This window comes from Rhinolophus sinicus, chromosome 3, assembly GCF_057876585.1.
Source record: "Rhinolophus sinicus isolate RSI-liver-muscle chromosome 3, RSI-T2T, whole genome shotgun sequence".
Classification (NCBI taxonomy): domain Eukaryota; kingdom Metazoa; phylum Chordata; class Mammalia; order Chiroptera; family Rhinolophidae; genus Rhinolophus; species Rhinolophus sinicus.
Window position 1 is genome coordinate 66,917,209 of NC_142503.1, and position 25,094 is coordinate 66,942,302.

Genomic DNA, 25,094 nt, shown 5'->3' on the forward strand with positions numbered 1-25,094 from the left:
TAGCACGTGACCACGAACACAGACTCTACAGGCTTGACCTTTAGCTTCTTTGTTTATAAGAGTGAGTTACCACAGTACTTGTCAAATGTGGCGGTAATGAAAATGAGATAATCCACATAAGAGTACCAATACTTGACATGTATTACCTATTCAATAAATATTGCTGCCTTTCTTGTCTATCTCTCCCCACAGCTCTCCTGTAACACAGATGCTATTACCATCACTGTATAGATAAGGAAACTGCAGAACACAGCTAACAAATGGCAGAACCAGGCTGGATCTCACATTATCTGCCTCCTCACATGGCAGCTTGTTTCTTTTTTGTTGGCACAGTAGCAGTTTACCTTCTCTCTCAAGATTGACTCACAGGCACAGAGTGGGACAGGGCTCATTGGTCTAGACTCGAGAGCTTCTCCAAGAAGAGCCCTTTTGAAAGGAATCTAAATTTAGCACAGGGAAAGAAGACTCGGACTCACCTCATGCCAGGACTTGGCAACAATGTAACATCCCTTCAATCCTGATTCCTCAGAAAATCCCAGCACAGATTGGTTACATATTCAAGTTAATTCCTAAGAGAACCAAAAAAATATGTGTATTATATAGTTTCTGAAGGTGATCTATCTGCTAAATTCTAACACATTCTGACATGATCGCTAATGAAAATAAACAACATAGATTGATCTTCTAAACTACAGGCTCCAGAGATTTAATGATATGGAGAGTTACAAAGCAGTGTAGCTGTTACGTTACATTTATGGGGAGTTGCTTCAGCAGCTGTTATTTAGAAAGCTATCTGGGAGAACAGACTATAAACATGGGACACGTTTCTTTGAAGCTAAACCTAGTTATATCTGCATATCTTTAATAAAATTGCTTTTTAAATGAAATGGAATAAGGCTAAACAGATTGCCTCTGTTATACATTCCCTTCTAAGCAACATTCAAATTCATTTTTTTTCTTGGTATATGAAAATATGGTCCCTGCATGCATTTATTTACTTTTAGTTTAAAATGTCTCTATTCTATTATATGGTAAATACTGTCAATACTAAAAAAAAAAAACAATGACACTGTCTTTCAATTGATCAAGATTTGCTACAAAAATCCATGTGTCTTTTTTATTTTGTTTTTCATATCATCCTCGTATGTTGACATGATAGAGGATACAGGATGCAAAAATTAAGTTAATAGACATTATTAAATAATTTAATACATATACAGAATCTTGGATAAATGGTTACAATTATAGATGAACATTAAATGTGGGCACAGGGATATTCCATATGCACCAATGAACTTAGACAATGTGTCTGCACTCATTTCTGGTAACAAACTTGCTTTCTGTGAATCTTTAAATACCCAATTCCAAATCTTCCACCTCCTATAGAAGGGCTTTTACTTTTTGAATTTTCTCCAACTGATTTTTTTCTAGCTGTTTTCCAGTTGCTGCTCTTTCTTTCAGTTGTTCTATTGCTTTCAGTTTCTTATCTAAGTTCTTGATTTTTTTGTCTCTCTCAAGGTCTCCAGAAGTTGATTGGGAGATAACATCTTGTGCTGAGCTCTGTGGGGCAGGAGTAGGTGCCAAATCTTGTGGGCTCTTGTGACTTCTTGCTTCCTGTTTTGCAGCTTTTTTAGCCTCGTGTTTCCTTTGATTTTTAAGAGCTGTTTTTGATAATGGCTTATCATTTCCTGGTTGTGGTTTCTTATTCTGAGATGGTTACTCCTCACGCAGTTTGGAATTGGTTTGGTTTATTTATTAAAGCTGGGGGTCTATAACTGTTAAAGTTTTAGGTTCTTCACTGGGTACGTTACTCGGACTGCTTGGTAAATTATCACTTCTGTTAGAAATATTCAATCTAAAAATGACTGCCCAGAAACCTGCCATAATTTTGTATTTGGTGGCACATCATGCTTGTACAAGACAGAGGCAGTATAATGCCATATCTTGTACTGGTTATGACCACGTACCCTGTGAGCACATGTGGCTATACAACTATGCTCACCATCTAGGCACCAAGAATCAGAGGTCACTGGTTTAGAAATAAGTTTTTAGCATCCCACACTTGCATGTGTCCCCTGAGAGTTCCAAATCCCGCCAGTACTAACATACGTCCATGAGGGCTCTAGCAGGCTGCATTACGAGGACCAGTTCCAAGTCAAACACAGGATCACATTTCAAGTGGAAAACTGTCACTTTGGCAGACATAAAACCATAAACAGCACAAAACTCAATAGAACTAGAATTCCAAACTACATCAAAAATGGGGCCGTTTTTGGGTAATTGCACTACAGCACTTTGTTTGTTGCAATGTAGTGTAGTGTTTGTTACCCATAGTAGGAAGCTGGGGTTTGGTCATCATCTGTAGGAGTTATTACCAACACAGCTATTTTATTCCATAGCATCGTAACCTTATCCGCCTTAAAGAAACTTTTTATTAGCTAAAGCTGCATGAGGTTAATCTAAATTGGGCTATGGATATTCTCTAACAAATGAAGGTGCATCCTTACTTCCTGGAACATAGACAGCCCCCTTGTATGGGTGGGTTCCCGGTGATAACACAAAATCATTAATTTTTGAAAATGAAATTTACTTGCAATTGTATTGAAATTGTTGTTTTCAAAGAAATTGAATTTCACTGTTAATATTTCAGGCACAAATAGTTTCATCTTCTGACCAGGATGGACACCAAGTTTGCACTTTTTTCTGGAAGAAAGACTTCAAATATGTCCCAGTTTTCACATCACAAAGTTGTAGGTTGGGAATCCCAGCTGTGCCATCAGTGTAAGGCAACTACGTTGCCAGGACAGAGTTATTTGGCGAGAACTCAGGGCAAACTGCCTTTGGGAGGGGAAAGGAGTGCAGTAGTCCTTTGTTGGTGACATTGGTAATATTTATTTTTCCTCCGTTGCCCCAGGCAAACAAGGTCCCATCCTTGCTAATGGTATAGACTGCAATTTTTCCCAGATTGCCTTGGAAACACTGTGCTTTCTGTAAAACGTGGCGTACAAATCCTTGGACTGTCAGGAGCAGCATGGATGGCACCATGTTGTCCCGGAAAAAGCTGCACACATTTATTTTTAAAACTATGTATAAAATAATAAATAAAACTAAGCAAAATGTGGTCTCTTCTGACAGCTTCCCTAAAGGAAAAATATCCTTTCTCCATATAGGATCCAGATATTCAATTGTAATAAGAAAGTGAATATGACATAATTAAGGGCTTGTTATTATGATGTCAGGCTAAATCCCGGGCTAAAATTCTGATACTATAACTTGTGTAGACTCTCTAATCCTCTGTTTCTGCATCTTTACAATGATAATGATATAATTATAAAGTTTACTGTGATGATTAAATGGAATCATGCCTTAATGTAGCAATTAGCATACGATGATCACTGAATAGCATTTGCTATTAGTTGCAGTAGGGATAATAAGATGGCTGAAATATTTTCATTATAAAATAGCCCTCATTGTTTAGGGTTCTAGGTAGAGAAAGACTAAGATTTCCCCAGAAACCTTAGCACAAAAGAATTCCAGATTCATTCTCTCAGAAATCTGAAACTTGTGTAGCTCACGCTCATCTCCAGGTTTGCACTGGCCACATAGGGCTCACCTTGTTACTTGTAATGCTGCTATTAATACTTTGGTCTTTCTTTATTCATTATTCATTGCTCTTAGTAAAGAAGACGTTAAACAAAAACAAAACAAAAATGCCAATTTAGAGAATGCTATCTGCATTTTATTGTAAAGAACGCTATGCCCAGAGCATTCTAGCTTACGGGGACCAAAACAAAAGATGATAGAAGGCATGGCCTGCATCAGGAATGCATTCAGTGCTTACAAATTAGGTCAGTGGGATGCAGTGCCTATACTGTCCTGAGCATGGGACCAGGTATCGGACATGTGTTACTAATTTTAATCCCAGAGGAAGATTCTGGTGTTCTTTACTGCCAATGATGCAATTTGGAGAGGTCAAAACATGGAGGACAAAGGTCACACAATGTCATAAAGCATCCTAACCTGTCTTTCTCTGACTACAGAGACCAAACCGTATCTTCTATACCGAGCTGCCTGCAAATTGTCTCAAAATGGTAACTGAGAGTTTTCTTTAGATGGGAGAATTTTCTGTCTAAAAGTTGGAAAAGTTTTAGAGCAAAAGAGGATATATTACTTATTGCAATGGTAACATAACACTTTCTGAAAAATTGGAAAGAAACAACCTTTAAGTCATAATGACTAAGGTTTCTTATTATATTGAGAAATATCACGTTTATTAGTTTCCCTAAGTATAAATGTGTGTATTTAAATAAAGTAAATGTGCCATTTTTAGTAAGTCAAAAGTTATCAAATATTGGCAGCTGTGAACAATTAAAGCAAAAACAGATTGGAGAATCACTTTTATCTTTGTTAATTTGATAGACATTTAAAAATATTTCAAAATAAAATTACATACGGGATTTAACAGTTGTCAATACTTATGTGATATACTTGAAAATGTGATGATATTCCTTTAGCAAATGATAATAGGATAACATTTTTCATAAAATTTAATTCAAACTTTACCTTTTTATCCTAAAGGATTTTGCCTCTTTTATGCATACATGTCTCTGCACATGTAAGCTAAAGATTTAAGGGAAATTGATACAAGTGAAATAATATTTAAGGATAGAGGAATGTTCAACAAGAACTTGTTAGTAGTTACAAGAGATAAGATGAAAAGTGTTTGGATGCATGTTGATAAAAAATTATCATTTTTACCACGTTAAGATATTCTCTTTTCCCCAAATTGCTTTAATGTCTTAAAACATAGATGAAAAAAAATATATAGATGGAAAAATTGAAGAAAATTGCCAGTATTTATATATATATATATATATATATATATATATATATATATAAAATGAAAGTTATTACTAACATGTATGACTCAAATGCATAAAAAATTGTTATGCTTATAAGTTTTTCAAGCAAAATGTCATAAGCTAAAAATATGCCTTCATGTGATTCTGCTATCTAATGTGCTCTATAGTATAATTAAATTATCTTTGTCAGCAGCAGCAGCAGCAGTAGTAGTATCCATGATATTAGTCTTATCTTCTAGTCAGTAGGGCAAGAGGGGTAATGATATCCAATTTTACTCCTGTTTATTTTAAACTAAAAGACAGTGTAGGAAATCTGCCTGGATTTATTGTGTCTCTTTATATTTGTGAAAATCTCACAACAGGAATATGCTCTGTGGCACTTTATCCCCTTAATTGATCATTTCTTTGGCAGTAGCAAATGTTTACTTATCCTCAAACTTGATGTCTCCTTTCTGCTAGATAGAACATTGTGCTCAGAGCTGGATAAAGAATTAGACCTGTAAACAATCTATTTGCATCAGCTCTTCTTAATCTAACATGTAATTTAACTCTCCTGCAGTCTCGCTCTTAAAATACTATTGACTTTCTCAAGGGGCTGGTGATAGCAGGAGAAAATGTCCCTGTACCCAACAAGCGAATCAAGTGCTCAAGAGTTGTTGGTATTCTAGTAGTTCCTCCAAACCTTTGAGTTAAGGAAAATCATTCTATAAAGGGCCCGAGTTACGATTCTTTACTGATTCTTAACTTAGGTATTAATTTTCAAATGTAGCAAGGTAAGAACTAGGTGATTCCATCACAGCTTCAGGATATGAAGATGCTTCATTTAGCAAATAATAATATTTAGATATATAACTACAAATATTTGATGAGACTAGACATAAAAAAGAAACCATAGACCTCTTAACCTTAATAACATTTTCTTAAATTTGGGGCACAAATGAGTTTTAGGATCAAACAGCATCATTTTACTTTGCTCATTAATTGGATAAAATTAAATCTTGAGAATCAAAATATATTTCTTAGATTTATATTCACAAAAAGCTGAAACAAGTTTGTTCATCCTGGCAACTTTTCATTACAGATCTCTAAATGAAATGTAGCCCCTTATGTTTCCTGGGAGTTTCCATTCAGATACCTCATTGACAGAAAATTACAAAAGTACATTCCACAAAGGCCACTTATAATAATGTGTAGTGACAAGTTTAAACCAGCAACTTAATGATGCTATTAGTAGGATATAAAATATGGAAGAAACATTCATACAATTCAGGACAGAGTAAGATGGGCCTGGTGTTTATCTGAAGGGCTTATTATGAGAATTGCTAAAAGGACTTTTTAAAATGAAAATTAACATAATGATATTATATTATATGAGATCACCCTTTATCTTTGACTGATGGTCATGATATCCACAGAATAAATAGAGTTTTAACTGGGAGGGACTCATATAATTGTAAACAAAGGCATCTAATTTAGGTCATAATTGGTCGAATAGCATAATAATGTTCAAAATCTCTCAGGATTATTTCAGTTAGAACATGTTATAACTCTAAGAAACATAATATAAATAGTCCACAAATCTCTATTGCTACAATGCAGAGGATAGTTCTAAATTTGATATGCACAAATAAAAGTATGATTATGATCTAAATGAAGAACTCATTCTAATAAAAAAAGCAAATTAAAATATTGTGCTACAGAAGATAATCCATCCCAATGGTGTGTACTTCAAAACATTTATTATAGTATATATTTGTTTGGGGCACTCTAAAGTAATGTATTGAGTATCTTATCTGCATTCTAAGCACTGGGGATACAGAGATGTATATACGTATTCCAGCAGCCCACAGCTCAAAGGGCGATGAACAAACAAACCATTATAATTCATAAGCAGCTTACCTATATTATGCATGGGGTGTTGTCAGACCACAAATAAAACTATAACAGAATATTATTGATCATCAAACTCAGAGAGAAAAATAATTCTAAGAGTTTATATGAAAACTAAACCAAGTCAGAAAAATAAGAATAAGATCTAAAGTGGAAACATTCTTTTAACAGACAAGAATAGCACATGTAATATATATGTTCAAATTTTTCATCTTCTAATAGACAATTGAGGTCAGGAATTTTGTCATTTTCATTTTTATGTCTGACTTTGTAAAATTCTTGCACACAGATGTCCAATCAAGATTAAGTGAATTAAATATTAAATAAATCCATCTGATTAGTCACTGAATACATACATATGCAAAAGCTAAAGATATATACTTAATAAGACATACACTGAATGCACAGAAATTAGCAAATAGAGTCAGAAGAGATAGAAGACAAAAAAAAAAAAAAAATGAAGCCCAAAAGAAGTATACCATGTTAAATAAAACTGACTTATTAGAGGAGATGTTGACATATATCACAAATAGGAGTTTGGAGGAACATCAAAGACTATTTGAGTTGAAATAAAAGGAGAGAGAAAGAGAAGTAAAATCACAATGTAAGACTAATCTGGAGGTACTGTACACTTTATTTCTGCTATTAATGAAGAACCTGTGATAGTATTATAACGGTGTTGAGAAATTTTAATGAATACAGAAAGAGATGCTGAGTCTCAGAGGCATGATGGACCACTGTCATTAACATGTAAGAAAATTAACTAGAAAGCAGAAGTGTATAATGAGTTACCCTCCTGAAAAGCAGAAATATAAGGGATTCCTCTGCCTACAGCTTGGGGTAAATGCTGTAATAAAAGGAAACAAGAGAGAAAACATAGTTAATTCCTCAGCTCCCATTTCTTTTCTATTTTGTCCAGAAGAATACTCATAAAGCTGTAAAAAAGATAATGGTATTTGGTGGAGCTTGAGTACTAAAACAGCTAGAGGGCCTTAAGAAAGACACATGGATTTAAATACACTGACTTGGGCAGATTACATTCCCAGAGTAATGGAATGCAGAGATAAGACACCTAAACTGACCACAGTGAACTAATAGGGAATGGCATAGATAAAGTAACACTTGAGATGAAGAACAATAACTCTGATAAGACAGAGTGTAACTCCCAAAAGACAAATTTTGAGATTTCCATTATTCTCAAGAACTCTGTGATAGAAAATTTAAAATATTCTTCTCTTTAGAAAGGGTTGCAAATGTGAAGGGAGGCCAACTTCTTTTACCTGGAGGAGGTCATAGAAAACTAATTTATTATTTTGTTCCTTCATCCATTTGTTTCTCTGCTCAGCAATGTTTATTCATAAACATCAATAATGCTTATTGATGACTTTCCATGTGCTGGCAAGAGCAAGGATGTAAGGTGATCAAAAAACAAAATTATGATTCATCTGAATTATGACATTGGGCTCAAGCAATCAACTGTAAGCATGCAGGTAAGAGGAGGCACACTTAAAAAAAAAAGTTTTGACAACACATATTTGTTCCCAAAGGGCCAATGTTACATTAAAAAAAATTAAAACCCTCTTCATATTACAGGCACTTGAGATGATTGAAATGTAGCCTAAAGAGTAGGAAGAAGTTCTCAGAGGACTGATAAGATAGAGGGCTAGCATGTGACAAAGAGAATACAAGCAGGATAAAGGAAGCGAAGGCAAAAGTTTGATTCATTTAGAATTGAGAACAGTACATAATCCTTCACTAAATAATCTATCCAGAAGCTAGAAACTAAATATTAATGATTTCTTGGTGACCGTATAATATTCAAGTTCAAATGATCCTCCATATTATATTTAAACCTAGAATTATAATATTCTGTTAAAGTTTTATCATCTTTTATTAGTCTCATGTTTAAAATTTTATTTGGAGAGAACACTGACAGTAAATAGAATAATTTATTTTTAATTTAATAGAAAATTAATTCAGATTTATATAATCTTGAAAAGATATAATCAAGAGATCAAAATTTCTATAACTTTGAAAATGGTTTATTTTGAGAACAAGACTTGTTCAAATTTCCTGTATGACAATGGATTCAAACAAAATAAAAGCTATTCTGCTAAAACAAATAGACTAATAGACTCCTATTAATTTTTAAGTGCTAGATAGGCTTTCTTCCGAGAGAGATTGTGAAACTTTCATCACAGGGGATTTTTTATGATAGTAGAGCTCTCTTCTGGATATTTTAGAGACTCACCTCGCCATGCATGTTTCAGACAGCATCTAATATGATATCGGCATGGGTTCCTCTTCCATTCCTATGGTCTTTGAAAATTTCCACTTGTGTGTTATAATAGTTTCTGTCTCCTACAGCTATTGAAATAGCTTCTCCATTGGTAAGTAATATTTTGCACAATTTAATTTTATGATGGCAATTAGTACTTTATTGGTTCTTTTGTTAAATAATCACTAACTTTTATCCTTTCGATATTAGTTATGCTGGGTTATTTCAAAAAATTAAATATCTATATATTCATTTTAAGTATTTTCTAATGTATATCCGAGGCTGCTTCTGAGTCCTATTATTAAATACCATGAATAATATTTTCACAAATATAAGAGATAATCTTTTCTTATTATCAGTATCATAAAAACTCAACTAGAAACATTTCCGTCTCTTTTTAACACTATCTTTATTAAATCAAGCTGAAGTCATTTAGAAATACGATTTTTTTTAATCGTAAACTAGATTTCGCAATTACTCATTCTATTAAATGCATTACTTACTAAAAAAATTATGGTTGAGTTTCATGAAATAGAAACATGTTTTAACCTACTTGGATTTATGTTGCTTACCAAGTAAGTATTTAGAGCAGTTCAGGGAGATATGGCAGCTTTATGACACAGGCTTTTATCTTCCTACTCAACCATCTTTAACTAAAAGAAACAAAAACCCAAACCAGCTGATTTTGTCTTCCTTTGAAATGACTTCTTGAGTTCTAACTAACAATGTCTGCTTACGTCTCAATGGCAATAATACAGCACAGGCCTCCCTTAGTTGCAAGAAAAGTTGAGAGATCAAGAGACTTACCCAACACACTGCCTCCCACTAAAGTGGCTTCTGTTAATAAGAAGGAAGTAAATGAACATCATTTATACAAATACTTGTCTGCCATTGAATTTAAGGGACTCCAAATTTCAAGGAAAACAAGAGTATGTGAAGTTAATATCTTGAGAAAGAGGCTAGAAGAAAGTGTTCTCTTAGAGGAAAGCTGTCTTCTATCTAGTATGTATAGCCATTGTAGTCTACTGCTCTCTAATTCGTAGTATTTTGTTCAATAAGAAAGAATGGCAAAGAGTCAATTCAACAAATACTAACTAAACTCCTATTATGGATCAAAAAATCTTCAAGAAAACAAGAATAAACATTCATTGAGAATATTCATTGATTCAAGTATAGTTCAGAGTATAAATAAAATGAATACATGAAAACAAATATAATGACATATTGTCTTTGCACTCAACAGCTCCACCCAGAAAAAAGTGACAAAAGAACACACACAAATAATCACAGCACAGTGATAAGTACAAACAGAAGTACCTATAACATTCATTGGAATTAAACAAAAGAGAATTTACTCTCATTAACATGGGAGGAAGTCAAATGAACTGACTGTAATGTGGGATCAAAGAGTATAAGAACTTCTCAAATGGTTCAAGTTTTACAGAGAATGTGGTTGTCAGAAACCATTCATTTTTTAAAGATATTTTATTAAATTTATTGGGGTGACATTGGTTAGTAAAATTATGTAAGTTTCAAGTGTACATTTCTATAATACATCAACTATATATTTCTTGTGTATTCACCACCTAGAGTCAATTCTCCTTCTATCACCACATATTTGACCCTCTTTTCCCTCTTCTACCACCCTTTCTCCACCCTTACCCTCTAGTAACTACTACACTGTTGTCAGTGACTCTGAGTTTTTGTTTCTTTGTTTGTCCGATTCATTTATTGCTTTAAGTTGTATATCCCACATGTGAGTGAAGTCATATGGTTCTTGACTTTGTCTGACTTATTTCACATAGCAGGATAATCTCAATATCATGTTGTCACAAATGGCAGTATTTCATCTATTCTAATCCTGAGTAATATCACATTGTATAGATGTACCACATCTTCTTTATCCTATCAAAAGACACTTTGGTTGTTTCCTGGTCTTGACCACAGTGAATAACACTGCAATGAACATAGGGGTACATATATCTTTATGGATAAATATTTTCTAATTCTTGGGGGTAGATACTCAAAAGAGGGATTGCTGGGTCATATAGGAATTCTATTCTTAATTTTTTGAGGAACTTCCATACTGTTTTCCATAGTGGCTATACCAATTTACATTCCCACCAGCAGTGTATGAGGGTTCCTTTTTCTCCACAGCCTCTCCAACAATTGTTATTATTTGTCTTGTTGATAATAGCCATTCTGACAGGAGTGAGGTGGTATCTCATTGTGGTTTTCATTTGCGTTTCCCTGATACCCAGTGAGGTCGAGCAAATTTCCCCCCCCCCCCCATATATCTGTTTATCTGTTGGCTGTATGTCTTCTTGCGACAAATGTCTGTTCAGGTCCTCTGCCCATTTCTTAACTGAATTGTTTCATTTTTGTTGTTGAGTTGTATGTATTCTTTATATATTTTGGATAATTAGCACCTTATCAGGGGTGTTGTTTGCAAATATCTTCTCCTATTCGGTAGGTTGCCTCTTTGTTTTTGTTGATGGTTTCTTTTGCTGTGCAGGAGCTTTTTAGTTTAATGTAGTCCATTCATTTAATTTTGTTTTCACTTTCCTTGCCTTTGAGGTCAAATTCATAAAATCCTCTCTTGAACCTAAGGACAATAGTTTAATACCTATGCTTTATTCTTTTCAGTTGATCGTTTCAGGTCTTATGGTTAGGTCTTTGATCCATTTTGAGTTAATTTTGGTATATGGTGACAGATAGCAGTCCAGTTTCATTCTTTTGCACGTGGCTTTCCAATTTCCCCAGCACCATTTATTGAAGAGGATTTCTTTTCTTCATTGTATGTTTTTGGCTCCTTTGTCAAAAATTATCTGCCCATATATATGTGACTTTATTTTTAAATTCTCAATTCTATGACATTGGTCTGTGTGTCTGTTTTTCTGCCAATACCATCCTGTTTTGATTATTGTCACTTTGTAGTGCAAATTGAAATCAGGGAGTGTGAAACCTCCAGCATTGCTCTGTTTTCCTAGGATTGCTTTGGCTATTTGGGGTCTTTTGTGATTTCATGCAAATCTGATACTTTGTTGTCATTGTTGTTGTTATTCTATTTATTTTAAAAAATGCCATTGGGATTTTGATGGGGATTGCATTAAATTTGTATATTCCTTTGGGTAACATGGCCATTTCAACTATGCTGATTTTTCCAATCCATGAACATGAAATATCTTTCCGTTTCTTTTTATATGCTTCAATTTCTGTTAACAATAACTTATAGTTTTAAGTATATTAGTTCTTCACATCCTTTGTTAAGTTTATTTCTAGGTCTTTTACTTTTTTGTTGTTGCAATGCTTAACTTTTTAACATATTCATAGGCTCAGATATATATGTAAGCCTTACTGAAACAAGAAAAACTGCCCAGATAAGGCCAGCTCAACTGCTAAATAACAGAATCATGAGTTAAATAAATGGTTGTTATTTAAAACCACTAAGATTTGGAGTGTTTTGTTATGCAGCAATGGCTAATTGATACATATAGTCAATATTCTCCTGGTGGGGGAATAAGGTTACCTTAGTTTATCACACAGGCAATCTAAATGCATTCCTACCCTATATGAAATAGGTTTAATTGACAGATTATTCAATTGTAAAATAAACTTATTTTTCACCAAAATATGTTATACACGTCCAAGGTTTCAGTCATGCTTCTTTAAGGTCTAACTTAAAGTGAATATAATTGTGATTTTAGTCTCCAGTGAGTTCTGGAATTTTGCTTCTGACATATGGATACCAGCTGGCTTTTTTGGTTGCCCAGTTCACTTTTGTAATAATCATTATAAAACTAACTTCTGGTTATAAGTCATTTTACATTAGAATGCTACACAATTGTCTAAAACGTCAAAGAGAATAAAGGAATTTTTCTGCATAAAACATTGTGCATATTTTTAGATAAATTTAGTGTAATTCCAGATTGAGAAGCTTTGTAACATTTCACATGCCTTTCTATGCAGACTCTGTGTGTGTGTGTGTGTGTGTGTGTGTGTGTGTGTGTGTGTATCAAATAATGAATGGTAATATAAAGCAAATTGTCTTGCTTATGGTCCAATATTAATTAAAACCAAATGTCCCTTCCACAACTCAGCTAATATACTTTAATTAGTTTGTCTTGTGCAGATGTGACAAAAAGGAGCATGCAACCATTAAGGGGGAAAAATACACATTGTACAATAATTGTCCACGATATGAAATACGGTTGCTTTTCCCCTGTCACTTGAATACTTACCAAATAATTTTCTCTACACCATTTAAATAAATAATGTAATATTATAGGAACAAAATAATGTAAATTATTTATTCACAATAATTTATACTTACAATTATCTTTTTAAAAGTTGAATTGGAACATGTTTATTTACATTTAACTTCCTTTCATAGTCTTAACCAATGCAAAACTACAATAGATTTTTAACATTTTTTACTGGCATAAATTTTAAACCTTAATAAAAAATTAGTTTTATTTTTACAGAAGGAAGAGCCTTGGTAGCAGTCATAATTAGCTTTGAATGCTAACATTTTGCATTCAAATTTGGGCAAACCTCTGTACCTCACTAAGATTAATTTTCTTCATCTATCAAATTAAGATAAAGATAACTTCAAGGGTGGTGGATAGAAAGTGGCTGAAAAGATTAAGAGATAACATGTATTAAGCGGCCAGGTCACAGATGATCTTTCTTATCGTGTTCAAGTATTAGGAAACAGAAATAAAATCAATTAAAATCAATTAAAATTTCCAGATATGAATTGTTTCTTGATCTCTCTCTCTCTCTTCTAGCTTCATCTGTGTTTTAATTCAATTACAAAAGAACATTTTCCCCCTTAGAATAGTGATATTGTATGATAAAGATTTGGGGACCTCATTCAGTAAAATGACGATATATCTGAAAAAGAAACTCTCTTAATAAAATAGAAGTGTTTCAAACCATTGTCTCCCAGAGACTGTGTTCTCTGCCAAAAGGCAGAAGCTGATTTTCCCAAAAGTGATGACGGAAAGGATAATTGAAAGGAGGAAATGAAGCAGAGACCACTTTTCAGCCCACTTTTGGTGGTAGTTTTTCTGCAGCTCTGTTCCAACAAACCGTTTTCTAGAATTCTAAGAGTCAGGTGTTATCTACAGTAGGGACCCTTTGATTCTGACATTACCTCCTGTGGTGGCATCAGAGGAAGTGGCTCCCCTAATGAATCACTTCTTCATTGTTGTAGGAAGTAGGATTGGGCCCTGATTTAGGATCTGGTTTTTGGCCCTCAGCATTTCCATCAGTTTTGTAGTCACTCAATTCCCTGTACTAAATGTCTTTCTTGTGAACATACCTAGAGAGTTTTCTATCACTTGAATTAAACCCTGACTGGTACAACTTTAAAATATTTTTGGTAAAGCAATAAATTTGTCCAACATAGTGGGACTGTAGGACAGAAATAATGATAGACAGATTAGACTCAGATTATAGGGCTTCTTAAATGCCTTGGTAGGGAACTGGAATTCCTGCTAAAATTCATGAGATGCCACAGAGGCTTTAGAGCAGAGAATGAGCATGATCAATAACTATTTTAAAAAGATTATTCTGGAACACGTGCATGGAGTAAATGGAAGGATGCTAGACAGGAAGCAAGTGGTTTGAGCTGATGGAAGCTGTTGGAGCCAGCATCAATTACAACATGGAATAAGAAATGATCCTCTGAAATAATGCCCCTTTCATAAACAATAGGCATGAAATTGTTTTCAGTACTATTAGAAAGGTAACCAAGTACCCATTTTATATATACATTTTTCATATGATAGCCAATGGTTGTCACTTTGTTTTTAACACATTAAGGGCACATTTATAACAGGTTTCCCAGCTGATCACATGGGCATGGCAATATGTAAGTGAATGGATATGCGGTGCATATATCAAGTGTCATTTCTCTGACAGAGAGTTTCTGGCAAATACATCAGCTCTTAAAGCTTAAAAACACCAATTGTTTTAATTAAACCTATAGTACACTGGCAGAATGAAAAACAACTTGAACATTTTCCAGTAATAAAACCAAGTGTCCATCCTTCCGTAAGCACTCACCACACATTAGTTTGCTTACTTTCCATTTGATCTACAACATTGAAAACAGTCGGATACGGTAAGCCAAAGCTAGGTATGCTCTGATATCACAATTATAAAGCTCAGACTTCTGGCTTTTTAATTTATTTTTTTAATCAGGAGACATATAAAGAGAAAGCATGAATTCTTAGGTAGCAACTACAGTAGGTTTAGAGATGAAGACTTATTAATATCGTATTTTCAGGCATTGAAATTACCAGCTGCGGCTCCCTTTGCCCTGCATTTATACCTTCCACCAGCACACTTCATTTATCCACAACGTCATCTGATAGATATTAACTAGGATTGCAGTATCCCCATTCCTAGAATACATCCCACCATAGGGAAGTCTACAGAATATAAAACTTAAGCACCCCATACATTTGCCCACCACAGGATTTTCAGTAACATGATCCACATGAGCTGATACATTGTTTATTTCAGGTCTATTTTCTTGGTGATTGCTCTGGTTAACAAGTGAGAATGAATGTAGATAAAAGAAATGTTTAGAAGCCCAACTTTACATTTGATTATGCTTTCATATATACTATTTAAAAGAAAGTTTAAATACATTGTAGTTTTTCCCTCCACCATTATAACCGAAGTAAAGGAGGAAAAAACTCTGATTTAAAAGTTGTATACTTAAAGAATGCTAATTCATTACATGCATCAGTTACAATTAATTGTGTCTACATGTTTATTTAGTTTCAATTCGTATTGAAAAATTACACGAATATTTATTTTACCACTATCTTGAAAAGTTTTGCATTAAAATAATTGCCTGTTATGACAACACATAAGAATTTAGCTAAATGAGTGTGTGGATGGAGGGACTTGATTGAGCACACAAGGGTCCTTGATCATAAAATCAGTCAGGTTTGGGCAAGTATGGAGATGCATAGCTGATGCGTTTAGAATACCGCCATTTTGGCTCTGTTGGGGTTATGTGATTGCTTTCTGACTAACTGTAAGGTGAAGTCAAGGGGAAGGCGGAAATGAAAAAGGACGCAGCTGGGCATGATGCTCCTGCTGGCTGCAAAATCAATTCCGGGCTCCTGAAGGGAGTGAAAAAGAAGGGATTTCCATATCTTAGGGACATGCTGTGTGAACCAGAAGCTCAGGCAAACACAGGTGAAATTAAAGTAAATGTTTCTGGATTTTGTAACTTTCAAGTTCTAATTTGATATGTTTGCACCAACTGTTTACATAGCTATTGAGTCAAGCCCACAAGCTTAAGAATAGTTATTTGCTCACTGAAATAATTTCATAAAATAAACCAAATCTTCAGCCATTAAATAAAAACTAATACCGTGTTTAAAATAAAGCTATTTCTGAGCGTGCATGTAGTCTGCAGAATTAAGGTTTTCTGATGGCAGTTTTATGTTATTTTGACCCAAGATACCAGGAACATTTTACCAGTCATCTCTGATGGCCCTCACTTGAAAACACATGCACACACGCACACACACACACACACACACACACACACACACACACAGACACCATGAAAAGAGGGATATATGAAAATAACAATACCCCAATTAAAATTCCAAATTATTAACATCTAGGCTAAACTCACACTGTGACACAGGGTTTGATAAAGGTTGTGATGCAGTTTCTTAAACTTTGGCTTCATTGTCTTCATTTGCGTCCCTAATGGAAACCAAAGTAAAAGGGCAAATGAGAGCATCAAATATGTACACCCAACTTCAGCAAACCTTAATCATATGGAAGTGGATGATACACAAAGGAAGTGGAAAATAGAAGTAATGAAAGAAGCACCGTGGCTTAAACACAGTGACCTCACCTTCTAAAAAGTGTAACTCTATCAATGCCTTGGGCTCTGGCTATTTGACTTAGCAGTTTCTCCTCTACAGAAAGTGCAGGAGGGAGGTGGGAAAAGAAAGCAGAGACACTATCTTATGTCTTCTTTTTGCCCCTCTCCCTTCGTATGGCATGTTTTTATTTATTTTATAAGTTCTGTTTATGTCTTAACTGATAAAATCAACTTCCCTAGAATAATCAGCACATAATTTGTACCTAGCTTTATAGATTTAAATGTAATATATATCTTCTGAGAGTGTATTGTTTCTAATGAAAAAGGGAAAACACACACACACACACACACACACACACACACACACACACAATATTTCAGAAAAATGCCCTTAGTGAAGAGATACACAATTTTAGCATTTTGCCATCTTATTTTGAGATGCACTTCTGGACTTGACAAATTTCAAATTATTCTTCAGAAATGCAGACAAAGCAAAGTTCTCTGAGGCAGTATTCTTCATTAAGAAACATTTAACTCAGTAATAGTCTGGGCCTACTGGAGAATGAAGAAAGCAATTTAAAATAACACAGGATCTGTTTTAAGAATAATCACTTGTTCACCATATAAAATTAACAATTTAGATGGCCATTAGCCACAATTATTATAGGTTGGCAATGGCAAATGGGAAATTGTATAATTTCATAAATGCTAACTGCATTTTGGTTGAGGAAGAGAAATTCATGTACTTGGTAAACTGAACTACAATATTAAGATAAAACATCTACTTAGTTGCTTGTGAACTCATCAGAGTTTTAAATTGCATATTAGTCTATCATTTTTTCTAATTTTTAACATTTTATTATGGATAATTATATAAGTACATCAATGATCCAGTTTCAACAATTAATAAGTCATGGCTGATACTGTGTCACCTAAATCTCCAACCAATTTCTCCAATCACCCCACCCAGATTATTTTGATAACTATTTATACACCATATCAATCTGTAATTTTTATAATGATTTATCATTACGTTCAGTTTTCAAGTCAGTTCTGAGTTCTTCTCATTGTTTTCCCAAAGGACTGAAGCAAGGGAAATGAGTCACATTTACCAACATATATCACCATTATGCTTGTCTTTTATGAATACAGTATTGTGGCTGTTATAGTGGCTGACTGGTGAGATAAAAGGTATTAAACATATACCAGGTTGCCTCAAGTACTAATAATCATTATTTCTGTGTATTACTTATAAAAGGGCTCAATGAATGTTTGTTCAATGAGTTCAGAGTATCTACATTTTATGACCAATTACTCTCATAAAATGTGTGTCCGTCTCACATATGAGCAAACACTCATAAAAGCTATAATAGTACCTACTGCGTACTGTCAGAATAAGATGTGATGATGCACGTAGAGCCCCTATCATCAGTCCCAGCCCATGATCTATTATTAAGTATCTGAACTTAATATTAGTGTTATTGTTACTGAAAGTGATTTGGTAATATAACCATAACATATGAAGATCTACAAACTTTCCTGGGGCAGACTTGCCTGACTGATCATTCATGGAAGGAAAACTCTTTGAAGCCTTAACAACACTTTAGAACTTGGATTTGTCTTCTGCATTCACTGGTATCAAAAGTAGCCTTTTATCAATTATACTTAAACCATAGTGATAAAAGCACAGTTTTGTTTTCTCAGTGCAGGACCTCCAAATACTCCAGATATCAACTATGTAACTATACTAATGGTGATTATCAGTAACTATTGCTCTCTTCCTTCTGAAAATTGGCCTAGAATTAACTCCTGAGGCAGTATGCTCTTGTTATCTAGAGCTCTAACCTCTCTCAAGTTGGGAGAGAAATTGCATAGAGAAGTGGGAGGGCAAATATAATTCATTATCAAGCAATCAAGAAAAACTAAGATAAAATAGAATTTAAACTTTTGTTAGCTATTTCAGTAGCATAAACCATTTTCTCCTGCGTCAGACACTTGCAGTCTAATTGGATAATGGATTCCAACATACATGAAACAACTTGACAGCAATGTAACACTACCTACTTTAGTTCTAAAATATAAATGTTGTACTCAAGTCCATAATTAAAACAACTAAATCTATAGAAAAATATTATATATAATATACTGTGATTTCCTGAATTAAGACCTAGCCAGACCATCAGCTTTAATGTGTCTTTTGGGGCAAAAATTAATATAAGACCTTGTATTATATTATATTATGTTACATTATACTATATTATATTATATGAGACCCGGTCTTATTTTAATAAAATGCAATGTAATGTAATATAATACCATATATAATATATAATATAATACCATATATTATATATAATATATATTAAAATAAGACTGGGTCTTATATTAATTTTTGCTCCAAAAGACTCATTAGAGCTGATGGTCTGGCTAGTTCTTATTTTCGGTGAAACATGGTTTATATGATAGATTATAAATGGATTCACAATAAAAAATTAGTGGTCCTTAACTAAAATATGGTCAGAAATTCATCCCCCAAATTGTGATTATGTAACTCTGAACCAGATCCTCAAAAAATTCATAGTTTTGAAAAGCTCTAGAAGAAATTTTGATATATACTTATTAAGTGACACTGACACAAAGACTATCATGAGAGCTGCATATGTAAAATATAGAATGCAATATGTCTGGCAAAAATGATCTCCTGTAGAGGTGGAATGTCACCTTATGCCTCCATGGTTTCCTGACTGGTCTCCCAAAACTATTAAGTGACTAGTACATATCAAGCACTCAGTTGATATTTAATTAACTTTTATTTATATATTTTGATTAATTAATGAAGCAATGAAAGAAAAGTTAGATTTTAATGAGTCCAACAAGCAGAGCATTAGTAACATAATTGATCAAATATCATTATTCATAGATTAAATTTTAAAATGCATTAAGCAAATGAGAGAATAAAAAAATGTACGGCTCAGGTTTACTGTATGAGATTAATGAGTTTAGGTGAAACCTAGAAGGTGGAGGCTGGAGGTAGGACCAGAATAGACACGAAAATATTTTCCATGTATGTATGTATATTACTTTAAGATATCTTCTTGGAAGCATTGTTAAAAATTAATCTAAAAAGTGACTTCTGCCCCTCAGATTGGAATAAAATCTTCATTGTATATTAGAATCTCAAGATTTGTCTTAAACTGTTATGAAAGTTGTATTAATCATTTTAGAAGTTTCAAACGTAAGTCAGAGTAAAAAATTAATGTCTAAACCAACTATATAGAAATTAGTATCTTATTAACAGGTTTTCTTCCAGTATATTTTTCATATATAGGCTTAATTTATGTTATTTTAATTCAAATGTTTGCAATAAATGTCAATATAGTACCTAAATGTATCACCTACCACCTATATCCAGAATACACTAAACTTATCACATAACATTTTCACCTAATACCCAATACACTTAAAATTTTTGAAATTATAACTAAATTAGATAGTTTACATTTTGCAGCAATGTTACAGTCTGTTTTGTTTGCGGTACCAAATTTTACTGTGTCCTAAGAGTTCAATTTTACATTGAAATAGAAATACCACAGAAAATCAGTCCTATAGTTGTGGGAAATGTCCCAAATACTGTATGTTTAGTTTCTAGGCAGATTATTAGGCAGGACTTCCTGGTCTAGGACCTCTTTCACATATAGAGATGGATGCAAGAACCAATCAAATACCAGGCAAATATTTGATCATATTCTGAACCATGTTTAGTTGAACCTATTTCATTCTGCTCTCTTTTTGAGTTGCTTGCATGCCTTTGTGAACTTGGGCATGGTGAGGTTAGGGCTGATTTTGTAGAGAAATGTACAAATGTATCTTTATTTTCTGTGTTAGTAAACAGATAACTGCCAGTGGCAACACTGAACAAACTTAGTAATTATAGTGAAGCCCATTTTGTGATTTCTTCTAATGAATCAGTGAAGAAAACTCAATAAATGTTCAGAGTTCATCCATGTTCTTTCAGATATTTGTCTCCAGTGCCTCAGGCAATAAACCAAATTACATTTAAATATATTTTTTTAAAAAGGTATTCCAGATAGTGCTATGTCCTGACATGCTCTTTTTGTTTCTAAAATGCTCCAGGTGTCCCTATCTTGAGACCTGTGTAAGCCAGTCTTTGATAGAAAGTTTCATTTAGAGGGAAGACAGTATCAGGTAGAGCGGCATTTTTTTTCCCACCCAGGGCAGAATAAAAAGTAAGAATTTACTTCAGTAAAATTGAACGTATCATCTGCAAAGATTTCTAAGATATAAATATTTTTATTAATAATATATCGAGGAAATCTATTTACTAATGATTTATGGGTGATCACGTCACACATTTAAGTTAAACATTTATTAAACGCCTGCTAGTGATGAAGCACTGCAATCAGCACTTTATACCTGTCCCACAAAAGACTACATTCTAGTGAGAAAGCAGGTAACTATGTGAGCATAGCAGAGAGACTCAGCATACCCTGGAAGGTTTCAGAATGATTTTTTTGTATGACCTTTTCTCATCAATAAAACCTATTGCAAGTATAAATGTATAATGCTTGTATAAATTTATTATTTCTGGATTGTAAGGTCCAAGAGGACAGGGAAAAGGATTATTTTTGACAGCTTTACCTCCAGAGTCCAGTAAGGGATTTTAAACTAGAACCAAATATGCACTCTGTTTGTTAAATAAATAGCAAGTAACGTGAGTTCTGTCTAAGTTGAATTAGCTGAGCAAAAATGTTTTCTGGGGAGGGCAAGGTTGAAATGAAAGAAGGATGGTATATTTGTGACAAGGCTATGTTAGACTGAGAGAAGATCACAAGCCAAGGTATGAAGCAGGAGAGGGGCAGGGCTAAGGGGGGTGGGAGTGGGGCGAGGGCGGGTACTGCAAGTTACATAGTTCCAAACACAGCATTCCTGGAGATGAAGCTGGAATGTTGTTCAGGGTCTACACCAAAATGTGACAGGCTATGTGTCCCTTAGCAGGAGCTCCAATCCACGTCTGAAGGACATAGATGGCTTATACTTGCACTCATACTATCACTACCTTCTCAAATAAACCACACACGCTACTGATCAAAGCACACTTTCACACTGAGCCAAGATGGTCTCTGAACAAGTAATGGAGTTAGCCCAAGAATAGAAACCTATTTGCCATGCCTGTTCAAGACAAGATGAGGCTTTACAAGTTTTTCACTAGGGAAGTAATAGCATCAAATGTGTCATTTAGCTATTTTTGTAGAAGGAAGTTAACAAGAGAGACTGAATGCAATATGATAGTTTATGGAGCAAATCTAATAATTTATATGAAATATAAATAAAATATTCCGTTTAAAGAAAAATGCTACATTCAGTCTTGTTTTGTATCTGTTATTTTATTTATTGCCATTTTAATTTAGTCTAAATACTCTAATATTTATTTGTTCAATTTATGTTTCTTATTTTTACTCTCTTCTATTAGGACTTGCGGTTTAATTACATAAGAGATTGTTTGTACTGTTTATATACTCGGTAGGATTTTCAGGCATTGGACTTCCCTTCTGGAAATTGGGTTTAATATTTTAATATCTACAGTTTTGTATATATGACTTATTCCTTCAAGCCTTCCAACGTATCATTCTTATATTACCTGGACAGTTCTAGATTAAAACAGGCTTACTTTGGGCTTAACTCATTAATTAGTATTTCTTTTTAATATGGAAACAAAATACATTCTTTTAAACAAATTCACTATGATCGTTTTCATTTTACTTGTCCAAAGAGAATGAGATCAATTCATTAATACTATCTCCATTTTTAACTTTTTCTTTCTTGAAAATAATCTGCACAAATTGTAAAGAAAGGTTTACTATATTTTAACTTTAAGATATGCTTAATTAATTTTATTCCAATGCATTTCTGTTTCAGATAGTCTTTATGAAAGGGAGAGCAATTGACTACATACATCATTTTTTCCATTTGCAATGCTTTAAATATTAAAGTGACAGAAAGATATTTTTTTACAAAAATATATTTTGCACAGAAAACTAGAATCAAATATGAAAAGACTGGCAAACAAAATATATAAAGCAAAAGTTGAAAATTTGCTTTCACAATTTTCTTGCATTTATCACATTATAGTTCCTGGTGAAGGTGTTAACCTAAGAAACCTAGGAACAGGCATCCACCAGATTGTATCATTTTTTTACCTTTGACATCTGACTATGAGAGATCTTATTTTGTCCAGCCCCATGCACATAAAAGGTATATATCTTTAAGCAATATTTTCATATCAGAGAGTTTCCATTTTACTACTTAAAATATTTCCAAATTATACTAGCACAGTATCAAATAAAATATTTCCAAATTATACTAGCACAGTATCAAATAATTGATCAAACGTATTCCCCATAATCACTTGAACAATATCTCCTACTTACATTTAATTAAGCCTTGTTCATGTTTCCCTCAGTAAATTTTTCAGTGTTCCTGAATACAATAATATGCAGTAATCTGTTTCATATCATACTTTCACCCACTAATTTTAGCATCATTGATGGATCTTCCCTGCAATATTTATTTTCCTAGCGTTTGACTAATGGTAAGTTTCTATTTTCATTGTTCCGCCTACCTTTTACTTTAAGAAAGAGCTGCTTTTCTCCTCCATTTATTTATTTGAAAATATTCATTTTGTAAGGAGGTTAAAGAATATTTAAATTAGTTGAGTTTATCCATAATTTGCATATCCATACATTATTACAAACTATTCATAAATTAATGTTATTTATTTTACTGCCCAAATGAGTCCAGTTTTGACCACTGGGAGCTTCTTCATGTTGGTGCTTGTGTGTGTGTTTTTTTTAATGCTATGTCATATTTTGGGGCACTTCATTAATTAGCATCCCAAGATATTCAGGCTTATGTTGTACCTTCCCTAACCTCACCCTAGAATTAAAGATTTTTCCAAGGAGCTATGATTTTCTTAAATTGAAAAACAGTATGCAGAAACCAAGGTTTGGACAGTAGTTGTACTCATTGCTTCTAAGTACTAAGTCTTTCATATTAATGCATGCATCTATATATTTGTATATCCATCTGTGTGAATAATAGTGTAAATATATATATGTGTATATATATATACATACATTTTGTGTATATGTATATATATATATATAATATACTTTATATAATATATATTTTTATAATGTGTTATATATATACACACACATATATGTATATATAATATCACACTGATAGCTCTGATTCTAATCTATCACCACAGGGATCATTCTAGCCTTCCTCCTTTCCTTATTTGTAACTGTTTTCTCTGGTAGTGGGCAACTTGGCTATCATTATGCACAATACATTCACTTACTGTAGTAAAACACATAAGTAAATATGTAGTATACATGAAGGTGTTTCAGAATCACAAGTAAATTCCCCTGTAAGAAAGACATTTATTAACTAGAGTAAATTACATGTATATAGTATGTTTAATCTTAAGCCTTAAAATATACAGTTAAAATACTGTTTTCCCAAATTATACAGGTTAGTTCTTTTCTTCCCAACCCTCTTCACTGTTTTGTTATTCAGCTGTAATGCAATTAGGTGCATTTGTTGCTGTGTATACTCAATCCTGAGTCAATTCTTTTTTGCATTCTTGCTGATTTTAATTATTTATGTATGGGGGATATGTGAAACATGACCATGGATCTAAAAATAATTGCTATTTAAGTAGGATTCCATATATCATTTCTTTGGGTCAGGGCATATATAGTTTGTTTAGTATTATTAGGTTAATGCAAAAGTAATTGCAGTTTAAAGGGTTAAAAATAATTACAAAAACTGCAATTACTTTTGCACCAACCTAATATCAAATTCCCTCCTGAAGAGGTGTACCATAGTGCATTGCGCCCAGCTATGTATTAGTATGCCTGTTCCCTACAACCTCATAATTGACATACTTAAAATTTTTACCAATCTGAACGTGAGTTCCAGATTTTCCCATTTCTACGTGTTTGTGTGTGTGTGTGTGTGTGTGTGTGTGTGTGTTTATGAATTTCCTGTTCATGTCATTTTTTTCCCATTTTTCTTTTTGGATTTTGTTCCTAGGGCCATCAGTTTTTAATGCATTCTTGTATATTAGAGATATGAACTTTGTGATTAATATTCTAGCTATTTTTCAGTT

At 33.4% G+C, this 25,094-nt stretch overlaps 1 pseudogene; it reads right to left on the reverse strand.

Annotated features, from left to right (window-relative positions):
• Positions 1–1,350: 1,350 nt before the first annotated feature.
• Positions 1,351–9,011, reverse strand: LOC109445532 (eukaryotic translation initiation factor 2A pseudogene; annotated as a pseudogene).
• Positions 9,012–25,094: the final 16,083 nt, after the last annotated feature.